This window comes from Phyllostomus hastatus, unplaced genomic scaffold (assembly GCF_019186645.2).
Source record: "Phyllostomus hastatus isolate PE091 unplaced genomic scaffold, TTU_PhHast_1.1 phas_scaffold_129, whole genome shotgun sequence".
Taxonomy (NCBI): domain Eukaryota; kingdom Metazoa; phylum Chordata; class Mammalia; order Chiroptera; family Phyllostomidae; genus Phyllostomus; species Phyllostomus hastatus.
The window spans coordinates 33,130,837-33,146,270 of NW_025334009.1; the positions used below are offsets into that span (position 1 = coordinate 33,130,837).

General features: G+C 38.9%; 1 protein-coding gene across 4 annotated transcripts in view; it reads left to right on the forward strand.

Moving 5' to 3' along the window:
- The window catches only part of NCK1 (NCK adaptor protein 1), a 77,617-nt gene that overhangs the window by 10,781 nt on the left and 51,402 nt on the right, over positions 1-15,434 (forward strand). The gene's annotated exons all lie outside the window — the stretch shown is intronic.

Here is a 15,434-nt window from a genome sequence, read left to right on the forward strand (position 1 = left end):
ATATTTCAGTTATTACAAAAAAATGGCAGCATGATCCTAGATCTCTTTGTCAATTTGTATAGATAAGTGAGTGCCGTCTTTACTGCCCTGACAGAAGACTGAAAATTTATCTTCTGCAAGGGACAAATAATGCATCTCTTAGAGAGGAGTGGGCACTAGACATAACTGAAAGCCAGGTGTCCTACAGAAAACACTTGGATTAAGTGAATGTGGTCAGTGTTGGGACCCTTCCTGAGGCCTCTTCTTCTATTTGGATTATCAGGATTCTGATAACCAAGTCAGAACCTAGCGGATCCTTCTCTTACCATATTAGCCTGAGAAGAAACACTGTAAGCTATTCATAATCAGCTTTTAGGACCTTACTTTTAAATATGAGGAGGTAGTTAAGGATCACCAGGTACACGAGAAAAGCTTTTAATATAAGAGACCAAAACAAATAGGAAAAAAAAATTTGGAACAATCACAGTGAAAAAAGAACTTGAGAATTAGAGAATAATAGCAAGAAGAAAACAGTAGAAGACAGAGAAGACTTTGCATAAAGTACAGGAAAAAATGGAAAATAGGTGGAAAAAGATAAAAGGTCAGTTTGGGAGATAAACTTCCAAATAACAGAAGTGATAGAACAGAGCAGAGCAGAAATAATCTGAAATATTTTTTAAAAATCCACAGAGAGGAGAAACATCATTTTGCAGATTGAGAGCCCTTTGGGTACTCAGGAAAATGGTTGAAAATACACATACACTTTCAGTCAGGGTCTAGTTGGGAAAATGGAGACCACACCACTTACAACAGAATTTAATATGAAGAATTGTTTAGCCAGTTGTTATAGGTTGAATTATGACCTTCCTCCCCAAAGATTGGTTGAAGTCCTAACCTCTAGTACTTTAAAATGTGATTATTTTTGTAAAGTGTCTTTACAGAGGTAATCAAGTTTAAGTGAGATTAGAATGTGCCCTAATCCAATATGACTGGTATTCTTTAAAAACTGGGGGAAATTTAGACATAGACACACAGAGAGAAGATGGCCACCCACCAGCCAAGGAATGCCTGGGGCTACCAAAAACTAGGAGGGGGTCCTGGAACAGATCCTTAACTAGTTAGTGCCTTCCCAGAGAGCATGGCCCACCCATACCTTTATTTCAGACTTCTGGTGGCCACAAAAGTGAGATGGATTTCTGTTCTAAGCCAACCCAATGTGTATTACTGTATTATAGCAGCCCTCAGAAACCAATACACTAGATAATTGGGCAACTGAAAAGGAAATAAGTGAACACTCAGGTATCACAGAGGCAGTAACTGTAGGAATTACAGAAGGTCCTCAAAGTCACAGAATAAAGTCATCTTGTTTAACCATTTACTTATTACTTTGATGAGCTGCAATGGGAACATAATTCTTGTTATATCAATTAGTCTGTGGTAAAATTGGTTTAGTTATTGTTTCACAGAAACAATCAACTATGTTAAATGATGACTTACTGTAATTAGTAGCCCTTAGGGCTGGGAGAACAAAGAAAAGAGACTGAGATGATTAGAATTTAGAGGCTTGGAAGAGTGGCCCTGAACTGAGGAGTTGCTTCCTGCTCAGGAAGTGTAGGTATCTTAGGAGACTTGATGAGGCTGGTCTGGAAATAGGAGGTAAAACACAAAAGCAAAAAATTACTAATGGAGAACAACTCTTGGTACTGGAACAATTGCTATTGCCAAAGTGAGGGTCATTAATTGATGGTTGTTGGTTGACGCTGACCTGAAGGAGTTAATCTTGTTACCTCCTTCATTCTTTTAGTGTCTTTCTAGTGCCCCATAAGCAGTCCAGTGGAGCAAATTAGAAGTGTGATTTGCAGGGTCCTCCCTCTTCCCACCCACCACCCTGTATTCCAAAGCAGAGTAGAATAAAGTAGGATGGAAGCTGGGGACAATAGCTTAATAACCTGTACACACAGACACTGAGGTGTGTCATTGTGAAATTTTGTAATACACAGGACAAAGCAGATCTTAAAACTTTACAAGGATGCAAATGGGTCATGTATTTGCCTCCTTGGAAAGTTATTTTTTAACAGAGATTCAGTATTCTCAAGTGCAACTTCACAAGCTAGAAGACTGAGCAGTGCCCTGAAAATCTGAGGGAAGATGATCTCCAGGCTAGAATTCTTTACCCAGCCAAAATTATTGAGCATAAGTATAGTGTAGACATTTTAAGACATGCAGGGTCTCCAAAAATTTCTCTTGTTCACTTCCTTTCTCAGAAAGCTATTGTGTATTGTTTCACCCACTAAAAAGGAAGAGTAAATCTCAAAGAAAGGAAGGTGAGAAATACCGGAAATCAAATTCTTGAGAGACAAATGAGGTACCTAAGGTGATAAGTGAGGATTCCCTGAAATGGTGATTAAAACATAAAAGAACAGTCTATAGATTTGAGCAGGTGAGAAGGTATTGGTAGTTTTTTGAAAATGAAAAAAATACCTGATGTCTGTATATTTTAGTTTAGGCAATTGGCAAAGAGTTTGTGGTTGAATTAGTAATGTCTCTTACTGAGTATGCTATTACAGTTCTTGCAGTTTTTCCCTCTTTGCCCCCCTCCACTGAGCACCCCCCACTCCCTCAGGCAATCCCACACCATTGTTCATGTCCATGGGACATGCATATAAGTTCTTTGGCTACTCCATTTCCTGTACTCTACTGTGCATCCCCATGGCTATTCTGTAACTACCTGTTTGTACGTCTTAATCCCCTCACCTCTTCACCCATTCCCCCACATACCCCTCCCATCTGGTAACCATCAAAACGTTCTTAGTATCCATGACTCCGTCTCTGTTCTTGTTTGCTTAGTTTGTTTCTTAGATTCAATTGTCGATAGATATGTATTTATCAACATTTTATTGTTCATGGTTTTGATTTTTTCCTTAAATAAATAAATCCCTTTAACAGTTCATATAATAATGATTTGGTGATGAATTCCTTTAGTTTTTTCTTGTCTGGGAAGGTCTTTGTCTGCCCTTTGATTCTCAATGATAGCTTTGCTGGGTAGAGCAGTCTTGGCTGTAAGTCCCTGCTTTTCATGACTTTTAATATTTATTGCCAGTTTCTTCTAGACTGCAAAGTTTCTTTTGAGAAATCAACTGACAGTCAACAGTAACTCCTCTTAACTGCTTTTCTCTTGCTGCTTTTAAGATCCTAACATTTGGCCTTTTAATTATGGATATGTCTTGGAGTGGTCCTCTTTGCATCCATCTTGTTTGGGACTCTATGCTTCCTGGACTTGCATGTCTATTTCCTTCACCAAATTAAGGAAGTTTTCTTTCATCATTTTTTCAAATAGATTTCCAATTTCTTGCTCTTCTCTCTTCTTCTGGCACTTCTGTGATGCAAATGTTGGAAAGGTAGTTGTTGTCCCAGAGGCTCTTTATACTGTTGTCATTTTTCTCATTCTAAATGGTTGTTTTGTGCTTCATTATGTTCCAAATCATTGATTTCATTCTCAGCTTCTTCCACTCTCCTGTAGTTTCCCTGTAAATGGTTGTTTATTCAATTAGTGTATCCTTTGTTTCTGATTGTATCTATTTTATGATGTCAAGGTCCTAAGTTCCTTGAACACCTTTATAACCAGTGTTTTGAACTCTGCCTCTAATAGATTGCTTATCTTTCATAAGCATTTTGTGTAGTTCCTTCTCTGGAGTTTTGATCTGTTCTTTCATTTGGGCTATGTTTCTTTGGCTGCTCATTTTGGCAGCCTCCCTATGTTTGTTTCTATATATTAGGTAGAGCTGCTATGACTCCCTGTCTTGGTGGTGTGGCCTAATGTAGTAGGTGTCCTGTAGGTATCCTGTAGGGTCCAGTGGCTCGGCCTCCCCTATCACCCAAGCTGGATACTTGAGATTTACCCAGGCCAGTCAGCTGCAAGAATTGGCTATGACCACTGACTACCAACCTCTGTCCTATGTAGAGGATCAAGTGTCCAGGGGCAGGGTGGTGGTGTTCTGAGGTGGTCTGTAGCTGTCCACTGGGTGTGCAGGGTCTGGAGGCTCCTGGGTCGTGTGGGCCACAGTTAGCCCTCTCCTGTGTTCTGCCCATGGCCACCCTCTATGAGCTGTAAAGCAATCTGAGATGGCTGCCACTTGTGTTGGACTTGGAGATTCCCAGGGGAAGCCAAGCTGTGAATCTAGGCTGGCTTCTGGGCCTGGGGCCACTTAGCAAGAAACATGGGTTCACAGGGCTTACTGAAGCTCTGTTGCCTGTTTAATAGGATTTAGGAAGTTGTGAAGCAGGAGCCAAGATCAGCCATTCATATGAAAAAGCCACTGTTAATAGCTGTATTTTGGGTGGGATGGAGCCTCAGAGGATCTTCAGGGTTGGGCAAGCAGTGTTAGCCAGACTGATGGAGTCTCAGATAGGGCATCTGTCTGCTAGCTCTGTGACTCTGGGGGGAGGGCTGAGAAAAGGGACAGTGGCTTCTGCTTGCCTTTGTGCCTGGGAGAAAGCTGTCCCCCAGCTCCCGCCTTGGTGCCAGAGACTTCAGTTTCTTCCTGTCTGCCTCTGGTACCTTTCAAGCTGCTGGAACTCAAAGGAAGTGAGTCTAAATAACTCCATGTGTGTGTTCTTTAAGGCTGACTGCCTGGGACTTAAGCTGTTTTTCCACTGACTTAATCAATCCCTGCTGGATTTTGCAGTCAGAAGTTATGGGGACTTATCTTCCTGTCACTGGAATCCTGGTCTGGGAGCCCTATTGTGTGACTGGGATTCCTCACTCCCAAGATATCCCTCCTGAATTTTGATCCACCACAGGTAGATTTGACACCAGCCTGTTCCGCGTGTCTGCCCCTCCTACCAGTCTGGATTGATTTAGTTACTTTAATTCTGTAGTTGTCAGACTTCATTCAGTTTGATTTCTGACAGTTCTGAGTGATGGTGGTTCTATAATTAGGTGTAATTTTGATGTGGTTTGTAAGGAGGCAAGCCATGTTTACCTATGCTACCATTTTAGTTATGTCTTTTATTTACTTAGTTGTTTTAAAAATCCTCACCCGAAGATACGCTTATTGATTTTAGAGAGAAAGGGAGGGGGCAAGGAAAGAGGGAGAGAGAGAGAATTAAACACCGATGTGATACAGAAACACCGATTGGTGCTTCCCTTCTGCATCCTAACTGGGGATTGAACCCACAAACCTTAAGCCACCCAGCCAGGGCTTGCTCAGTTTTTTTTTTTTATATTGGAGTTTTAGAACTTCATCACTCTCCCTTCCATGATCTCATTCAGTCCTGTGATTTTAAATAGTATTGATATGTGGCTGGTTCACAAACTTATATCCCTAGGGAAGATCTCTGCCCTGAATTCCAGAGTCATATTGTATCTGTTATCTATTGCTGAGTAATTATCACTCCTAAACTGAGTGGTTTAAAGCAATAACCTACCCCCTCTACCCACCCCATGGATCTCTGATCTAAGGATCTGCATTTGGACAGGACTTGGGTGGAGATGGTTTGTTTCTGTTCCATGTGGTATCTTTTAGGCTGGCTGGAGGAACTCATGTTTTAAATGACTTACATTGTTGACAAGGCAGTGGTAACAGTTGTCTGGGACCTCCTTGGCTGACAGTGGGTTGGAGGCCTTGATTCCTCTCTATGTGGATCTCTACATAGACTGCTTGGGCTTCATCATAGCATGATGACTAGGCTCCAGGAAGAAGAAAATAAGAGGAGTTTCATGGGCTCTGGTGGGAGATTGTGCCCTGAGGGGTCTGGAAAAAGAGGATTACTCCTAAAAGAGTGTTGTCTTATAAAGAAGACATTAGACAGGCTCAGTTAAGGTAAAGATAGATAGACTCTTATCAAGAAAGATACCAGTTTAGGACATGATTACTCGCCATGATTTGCTTTTAGTTAGGAAGTGTTAATTTCAGACCATCCTGTGTGATTACTTTAGGTCACTGAGTTTGTGAGGGCCTGCCATGCCTGAGCTTGTCAGGTTTAGTAAGTGGCTCCTTTTTTATCCACACTGGTCTTTTCTTTTTTTTCCTTATATCCCTCCCTCTCTATTTGTTTATTGTGGTACAATACACATAACATAAAAGTTATTATCCTGACCATTTTAAGTATGCAGTTCAGTATTGTTAAGTATATTAACATTATTGTGTAGCCAATGTTAAAAACCAGAACTTTTTCATCTTGCAGGACTGAAACTTTGTACTCATTAAATAACTCCCCATTCTCTCATTCGCTTAGCCCCTGGAAACCACCATTCTACTTTCTTTTTCTGTGAATTTGATTGCTTCCTCATGTAAGTGGAATAATGTGATATTTGTTTTTTTGTGGGGTGGTGTTTTTTTTGTTTGTTTGTTTATTTGTTTTGGTGACTGCTTTATTTCACTTAGTGTCATGTCCTCAAGGTTCATTCATATTGTCTCATGCATCAAAATTTCCTTCCCTGTTAAGGCTGGTAATAATATCCCATTGAATATATATCACATTTTGTTTATCCACTCATCAGTTAATGGACACTTGGGTTACTTTCACCTTTTAGCTATTATGAATAATACTGCTGTGAACATGGATGTTCAAATATCTGTTTGGGTCTCTACTTTCAGGAATAGCTGGGTCATAAAATAATGTTTAATTTTTTGAGGAATTGCCATACTGTTTTCCATAGCAGCTGCACCATTTTACATTTTCACCAACAATACATAAAACTTCCAGTTTCTGCACAGGCTCACCAATTCTTATTTCCTTTTTTCCTTCCCTCATCCCTCTTCTCCCCTCCCCTTGTAGCCATTGTAATGGGTGTGAGGTCATACCTCTTTGTGGTTTGATTTGCATTTTCCCAGTGAATTGAATTGTGATTTAGAGCATACTTTCATATGCTTGTTGGCCTCTAATGTCTACTTAAGTCCTATGTTTTTTAATTTTGTTGTTGTCGTTGAGTCTTAAGTGGTTTTTTTAATTTTACTGTGTTTTTCCTTTTATCTCATTCTTCTAGAGCAGTCAAAGAATTGTTTTTAAGATTTCTGTATCAGTAATGATATGCTAACAGCTCTAATAAGCAACAGATCTTAACTGTGGCTTAACACACAGTGGAAGTTTACATTACTTTCTCACATCACAATTTAGTGCGTATGTGTGATGGAGTAGGAGTCGTGGGATACCTCTGCTTCGTGGAGTAACTTAGGCATACAGGTTTCTCAATCCTTTTAAGTCATCACTGTCATCACCATGTGTCTTTGAGGTTGTTTTGAAAGGGGAAGAGAGTATGGAGAAAGATTTTAGGATCTAGGCTGGAAGTGGAATATAATAATCACTTTTGGCCACATTCTATCAGTTCTGACCAATGGAGTGTGGCCAGTTAGATCCCACCTAATTACAGGGGTGGCTGAGAAATGTAGTAAAGAAGTGTTATAATGAAGGAAAGAACACATTAATGAACAGTCTCTGTCACAGTGTATATGGGATTAGAACTCCCCTGCTAAAAAGAATCCTTTAGTGACTTATTATGCATAGAATAAAATTGGCCTACGGTTGTTCCAACCTTACTTTGTACTACTATCGTTATTACTATTCTCAAGGCACATGACACTAGATCATATCCCATAATATACTAAGCTTCCCCGCCCATGGCCCCCGCTCCCCCCCCCCCCGCCCCGCCCCCAGAACTTACTCTGTGTTTTGTAGGTTCTTTTGCTTGGAGCACTCTAAATATTTACATGACTGCCTCCTTTTCTTTTTAAAGTATCAGCTTAAAATCCATCTTTAACTAAAATCTCCACCTATAGCCCTACTATTCTCTGTCCTTTGTTTTAGCACTGTGTTTATGTCATCGCAGTCTATAATTATTTTGAGAAAAACTTTGTTTGCATTACCTGTGTCTTCTGCTAAATGAAGTATCTTTCTCACTGTTCTATCCTGGCAGCATTTAGCCAATGCTTAACACACACTAATTTCTTAGTAAATATGTTGTACAGATGAATGACTATTATACAGAAAAGACTAAAGTGGAGAGACTAGAATGAATTATAGCCAAGAGCTCTTATCATAATTTAGGTGAATTGCTGGGGGGCTTGGGTTTTAGTGGTGGCAGTGTCAATGGAACAGAAAAAGATGCATGAGAGACATTTCAAAGGCAGAACATACAGAAATTGAAGTGTGACTTATGGGGAGGAGTCTGGGTAAATGGAATGATAGTGGTTTGTAATTAACAGAGATTAGGAAAGGATGGAAAAGTTGGCTGTTTGGAGATAATGAGGAGTTGAGATTGATGCATGTTGAGTTTGAGGTGATAACAAGACATTCAAGTAGAAATGTTGAGGAATGGTAGCTTTGGAGAACACAGTTGTACTTAACAGATTTGATAGTCACCTGGCCAAAAGTGATAAGATGAAGCCATAAAAATGGACTGTCTGTTCATAGAGAGGGTATATATATTGATAAGAACAGATGGCTAAAGGGGAGTATAAAGAGGAACCAGAAATGGAAACAAGGCATTGGTGGCAAGGGAGGAGGAGAACCAATTTAATATATAGGGCTAAGGAAACCAAAGTTTAGGAAAGAGGGATGGTTAGCTTGGCTTCCTGTAGTGTAGCTATTCTTTGTGATGTGCATTTGAAGGTTCTGAAATGTTACCTTCTGTGAAGATTATAAAATGATGATAATAATATTAATGTAACAATGATAAAATAGTAAGGTTGTTGTGGAAATTATTAACACATTGCACTAAAAGTATTTAGCATACTTGCTGTGTGTACTAAGTGTGTAGTAAACATTTCTGAAGTGAAATACAATGAGATAATGCATTTAAGGAGTTTGAGAGGGAGAAAAGGCTTCTGGGCTTGTACCAACTTTTTAGAGATACTCTCTTTTTTAATGTTACAATAAGTTAGGATTGCACTAACTGCCTACATGGAGGTAACATTTACTAATTTATTTTGAAATATTTCTAGTAGGAATCTTCTGATCGTCAAGTGTACAAAATCATAGCAATACAATGCCAGTTCATCTGTTTATGCTTCTTCACCATATCCTTTTACTCCATCTTATTCCAGAAGTATTTATAATGCAGGTGCCCCTTTGAAAGGCATTGTCCTTTAAAATAGTTTGAGGGTAAATTCTTATTCAACATTGAAATTAAATGAGGGTATATTTAAAATGGAAGTGTAGTTTTATATGTCAAATTGTGCTAATGCCATATTCTTAAAGCATCTGACTTTTTGGTAGTGGAACTTGGTTTTAGATAGTAGGGAGAAATTCCAGTTCTTCTCTCTGGATACCACAGGATTCTGTCTCTAGATAAATAAGAGAGCTATCAACAGGAGAGCAGCAGCTTTCAAGGGAAAACAGGAGCTTTCTTTCATTCCTTCTCATTCTCATCTTTTTAAAGTTTGTTCATCTTTGTTCAGGGCACTTTGTGGGTAAGCTGGGTAGAGTTTGATGCTGTCCCATGGCTTGCATGATAAGTCATTTAAAAAATCTTAACATGTTATAATGGACAAATTGTTGCTTTTTTCATGATTAATAGCAACCTAAGTAAGAATAGCTTGCAATAAAGGATAAGTAAAAAGGCAAGTAGGTAAGGAAAGGAGTGTTTAAAAATGAACAAAGACGTAAAGTTATTGAGAATAATGGGTTAAAAGAGTTATCTAACGTTCATTTCTCTTTGCCTTGGGTTTCAACTTGCAGTGAATTAGCACTTGAAAATTGCTTTGTCAATACCATAATTGGTGACTTTTAGATTATTTGCTACCTTGAACAAACATAACTTCCTTACCATGAAATTCAGATACAACCATCATTGAATTTATATTTCCATACAGCTGATGGTGGAATTTTTAGTAGGTAGGAGGATAGGGCAGGGAAAGACAGTTATATAGCAGGCATGGTCCTAAGTGTTTTAAATATTATTTTGTTAATCTTCACAACAACCCTATTAGTAGGTGTTATGAAAGCATGGAGAGGTTAAGTACCTTGTTTAGTGTCACACACATTATGGCAGAACAAGAATTCTAACTGTGCTGTTTCTGTTCTCTTACAGTATTTGCTTCATTTTATAATTCCATTCAGTGACCAAGTCTTGTTGGCTTAAAAAAAAGGCTTTGTTAATGTATAATTCACATAGCATATAATTTTCCCATTTAAAGTATACAATTCAGTGGCTTTTAGAATTTTCACAGGGCTTTGCATCCATCATCACAATTTAGAACATTTACATCACCCCCAAAAGAAACTCCATTCCTGTTAGTCATCACCCTTTAATATCCCTTATCCCCCAACCTAGGCAACCATTAATATACTTTCTGTCACTATAGATATTGCTCATTCTGGACATTTCATATAACTGGATCATACAGTATGTGGTCCTTTGTGACTGGTTTCTTTCACTTAGCATATTTTTTTAAAAAGATTTTTATTTATTTATTTTTAGAGGAGGGAGAGAAACATCAGTGTGTGGTTGCCTCTCTTGTGCTACCTACTGGGGACCTGGCCCGCAACCTAGGCCTCCGTCCTCACCCAGAATTGAACCAGCGACCCTTTGGTTCATAGGCCAGCATTCAATCCACCAAGCTACACCAGCCAGGGCACAAGTTTCTTTTTATTGTGGTAAAATACATATAACATAAAATTTACCATTTTAAGTGTATAGCTCTATATCTTGAAATATATTCACATTGTTGTGCACCCATCACCACCATGTATTTCCAGAACTTATTCATGTTCCTCAACTGAAACTCTATCCCAGGGGTGTCAAACTCATTTTCACCAGGGGCTATATCAGCCTTGCAGTTGCCTTCAAAGGGCCAAAATAATTTTAGGAATGTATAAATGTAACTACTCCTTAACTGTTAAGGAGTTGAAATTACATCCAGCCCTTCGAAGGAAACCTTGAGGCTGATGTGGCCTCCAGTGAAAATGAGTTTGACACCCCTGGTCTATCCATTCTCATTTTCCCATCCCCCTGGCCCCTGGCAACCACTATTCAGTTTCTATGTGTTTGACTATTTTGTAACCTCATAGAAGTGAAATCATACAATGTTGGTCCTTTTGTGATTCACTTATTTCACTTAGCATTCTGTCTTCATGTTTTATCTATTTTGTAACATGTTGAAACACCTTTTTAAGGCTGGTAATATTCTATTGATTATATATTTTACGTTTACCCATTTATTTTAATTTCATTTTTTTCTCCTCACATGAGGATAATGTTTATTGATTTTAGAGAGAGAGGAAAAGGGTGGAAGGGGGAAGAGAGAGAAGAAGAAACAGATAAATGGAAACATCAATGTGAGAAAATTGCCTCTGGTAGTGTCCCAACTGGGAACTAGATCTGCAACCTAGGTATGTGCCCTGACTGGAGATTGAACCCACAACCTCTTGGTGAATGGGACAATACTCCAACCAAGTCACCTGGCCAGGGCTTACCCATTTATTTTTTGATGAACACTTTGGTGCCATCTGCTTTTTGGCTATTGTGAATGATGCCGACATGAATTTGGGTGTGCAAATATCCATGGAAGACCCTGTTTTTCTTTCTTTTGAGTATGATAAATCATATAGTAATTCTGTTTTTAATTTTTGAGGAATGACCTAACTTTTCCACAAAGTCTGCACCACTTTACATTTACCAGCAATGCACAAGTGTTCTGCTTTTTCTGCATCTTGTTATTTTCTAGTTTTTTCCTCTGCTTGTTTTTTGCTAATAGCCATCCTAATTGAATGTGAGGTGGTATCTCTTTAAGGTTTTGAGTTGTATTTTCCTAACAATAATGATGTTGAGCATCTTGTGCTTCTTGGCCATTTGTACATCTTATTTGGAGAAATGTCTATTCTGGTCCTTTGCCCATGTTTTAATGGGATTGTTGTTGTTTTGTTGTAAGGGTTCTTTATTCTCAGTAGTAATCCCTTATTAGATATATTAACTTGCAAATATTATCACATTTCATGGTCATGTTATTTCATGAATAAAACAGTTTACTTTTGAAGTCCAATTTATGGTTTTTTTTTCTTTTGTTGCCTGTGCTTTTGGTATCAGATCTAAGAAATTATTGCCAAACCCAATGTCATGAAGTTTTTGCCCTGTTTTCTTTTAAGAGTTTTATAGTTTTAGCTCTTACTCTGTGTCTTTGATTCATTTTGAGGTGTTTTTTTTTTATACGGTGTAATATAAATGCCCAACATCATTTTATGTTTTTATGTGAATACAGTGTCTGTCCAGAAGTATCCAGCCATGTAATATGAACAATAGAGACATTAATTGAAGAAGATACAAGATAATGAGAAACATTGTACATAGGACAATGGCGCCTCAGTCTCCTTCAAAGTAGGCACTGTGGGACCTCACATAATTCTCCTAATTTCCATCAGCTCCCTTTTTGTATTTTCCTGATTCTTATCCATGGTCTGAAATCTCTTCCCTTTCAAAGGTGATTTTAGTTTTGGTAAAAGCCAGAAGTCACAGGGCACTACCAAATCTAGGCTGTTGAGGGGCTGTATTACCTGGGTGATTTGATGTTTTGCCAAAAACTTGGTCTGAGTGGGCTGTGTTGTGGTGATGAAGCTTCTAATCACCGGTTGCCCATAGATGTGGCCTTCCGAATCATCCAAATAGTTTCCACAGAGGAATGTTCAAGCTTAATGCAAAATTTGATGCAGGTCATTGCTCTACTTACGCAGTCATTGTCAGTGCAACAGCCACACAGTACATGTGCTCACTCAATGGTGTCTACTGCCCCCATTGACTAGTATAGTGAAGTTGTCATTGTTCACACATGCGCATTCCAGTCCGCTCTCCTTGACTGCCAGGTTACATTGATGTCCTGCAAACTGTTATTGTTAATATTGACAATGGTTGGACTTTTTTCCAAACAGACCTTGTTTATTTTAATTTCTCTTGGTACATTTCTAGGAATGGGATTTCTGGGTTGTGGTAATTTATGTTTTATCTCTTGAGGAACTGCTGAACTGTTTTTCAAAATGGCTGTACTATTTTACAATCCCACCAGCAGTTTATGAGGGTTTTAATTTTTCCATGGCTTTTCAAATTTAGGCAATGTTACCTTCTGACTGGCTTATTTTAACAGTTTCTTTTGGCTGGCCTCTTTAGTGATAATCTCACTCCCACCTTTCTGCTGTCTCCTTGCACCAATTCATAATGCTGTTTATTATGTCAGAAGTTTACAGCTGAAAGGAGCTATCGAAAATAATGGAAGTTGAGCCATTCGAGCCATTAATTTTACAATTGGTAAAACTTAAAAGAGTTAAGAGATTTGACCCAAAGTTACGCAGTATAGTGTCAAGATTAGATACTCTACTATGTATATAGCCTTCATTTTAGGTCATTGTGTTTCCCTTTTCTGTGTCTAAAACTCTTTACTAGATATTCTTAACCAGTTATCCTTCCCATACTCTCCTCTGAAGTACAGTCTAAAAGGAAGAAATTGTGTGCAGATAGGTTGTTTGGCAGATGATTTTAGGGAATAAGAACAAGGGACCAGGGTGAATGAAACAAGAAAAGAAAAGCTAATATAGGAATGTTTTATCGAGAGTTATTCACTACTGTTGCAACTAGGGCCCAGTCCTAGTGGGAATTTCTGAGGATCTATCTAGATGCTCTCATATTGTCTACTCATGGATGGACAGGAGTAAACCATTATCATCTGTTCTCCTCCCTGTCAGTTTATGGTTGCCCCAGGGTGGTATAAATTCTTTCCCATCCCTCCTCTACTCTTAGCTACACACAGGATCCTGCCAAGTGTGTTCCCAGTTCATTGCCTCAAGGAAGTCCTAGGACAAAAAGCAAAAGAACCATTGAGTACTGTGGGGAAAGTAAGTCAAACCTACCTAGAACCATTAGGCTCAGTTTATGATTAGTGTGGCAGGCAGAATGATGATCTCCCAAAGTTGTCTACATCCCGGTCCTCTAAATTCGTAAATATGTTACCTTGCATGACAGAAGGGACTTTGCATATTTTCATGGATATTGGTGGGCCCAGTGTAATCAGAAGGAGTCTTATAAGAGGGAAGCAGGAGTGTAAGTCCAAGAAGTAGAAGTGGCGATGTAAGCAGAGGTCATGGTGATATGGCTAGAAGCTAAGGAGTTAGACATAGAGCCTTCTGTGGGAATGCAGACTTTGATTTTAGCTCTGTAAAACTTGTTTTGGCCTTATCTCCAGAACTTGAAGATAACAAATTTGTGTTTTTTTTTTAATTAATTTATTTTCCAGTTACAGTTAAATTTGTTTTAAGGCACTAAATTTGTGGCAGTTTGTTACACAGCAGTAGGAAACTAATGCAACTAGAATCAGAGGAGAAGCCAATAATAAGGGGTAGGCTCTTATCGGAAATTTCTTATTCTTCATCTTCATGCTGTTTGGCCTCTCCTTTGATTCTTGTTGTATTAGTTTCCTACTGCTGTGTATCAAAATACCACAAATTTACCTCTGACTCTGCTCAGATCTGTTTCGACCCTACATTGATTTCTAATCCATCACTGAGTCACTGCAATCTCTACAACAGAAATTTAAGAAGGATTAGTGGTATAAGCTAGTGCTACCTGCTTGTACAAGTATTGTTGAAGCAGGAATTAATATTCATCATTTCCTTCTTTCATGAACACCCATTCTAGGTTCCCCTCATGCTGGGTCAGTATATCAGCTGCTTTAGGCTGCTCATAACTTCTAGAATTTCATTCTTGAGGGATTTGAACCCTTAGTTGCCTTACCTTTTTTGGGCCATGGTTGCTGCAATTTCTTTTTTACTGTAGCCCAAGCATGGAAACACCATGAGCTCCAGACAGACTATTCCATACCCACACTGTGTACAACACCTCCTAATGATAGTTAGCATTAATTATTACTGCTAGTGTAGTTATTCCTGTCTTTGGTAGTCTGTGAGCATGAGAAGCTCAAAAGTGCCCAAATAGTACGCGTAACTTTTAGGCTCAATGAAATCCTTACTATGTCCTCTTGTGAAAGTATTACCCTCAGGACCTCTAATATAGGAGAGGTTTTAAATTGTGGGGATGAGAAGCCCACATTTCACAAATGAGTTACTGGGATTGATAGTGAAAAGAGTCAGTTCAACTTTACCCCTTGCTTTCTGGATTCCTGCATTCTAGATATTAGGGACATAACACCATAGCCCTTGGTTCAGTGTATATACCATATCCTGAAAGACCAACAGGGTGACTTTTTAGTTGAGCCGATCAGGGCACACAACCCTACTGGGTGTCTGGCCAGGTCCCCAGTAGGCAACTGATTGGTTTCTCTCACACATTGATGTTCCTCTACCTCTCTTTCTCTGTCCCTTCCTCTCTCTCTCAAAATAAATAATATGAGAGGTCATATGGTATCTGCCTTTCACCATCTGGCTTATTTCACTTAGCAAAATAGCATAATAGTCTCCAGTTCCATCTGTGCTGTCACAAAGTGTAGGAATTCCTTCCTCTTTCTTTCTGCTGCATA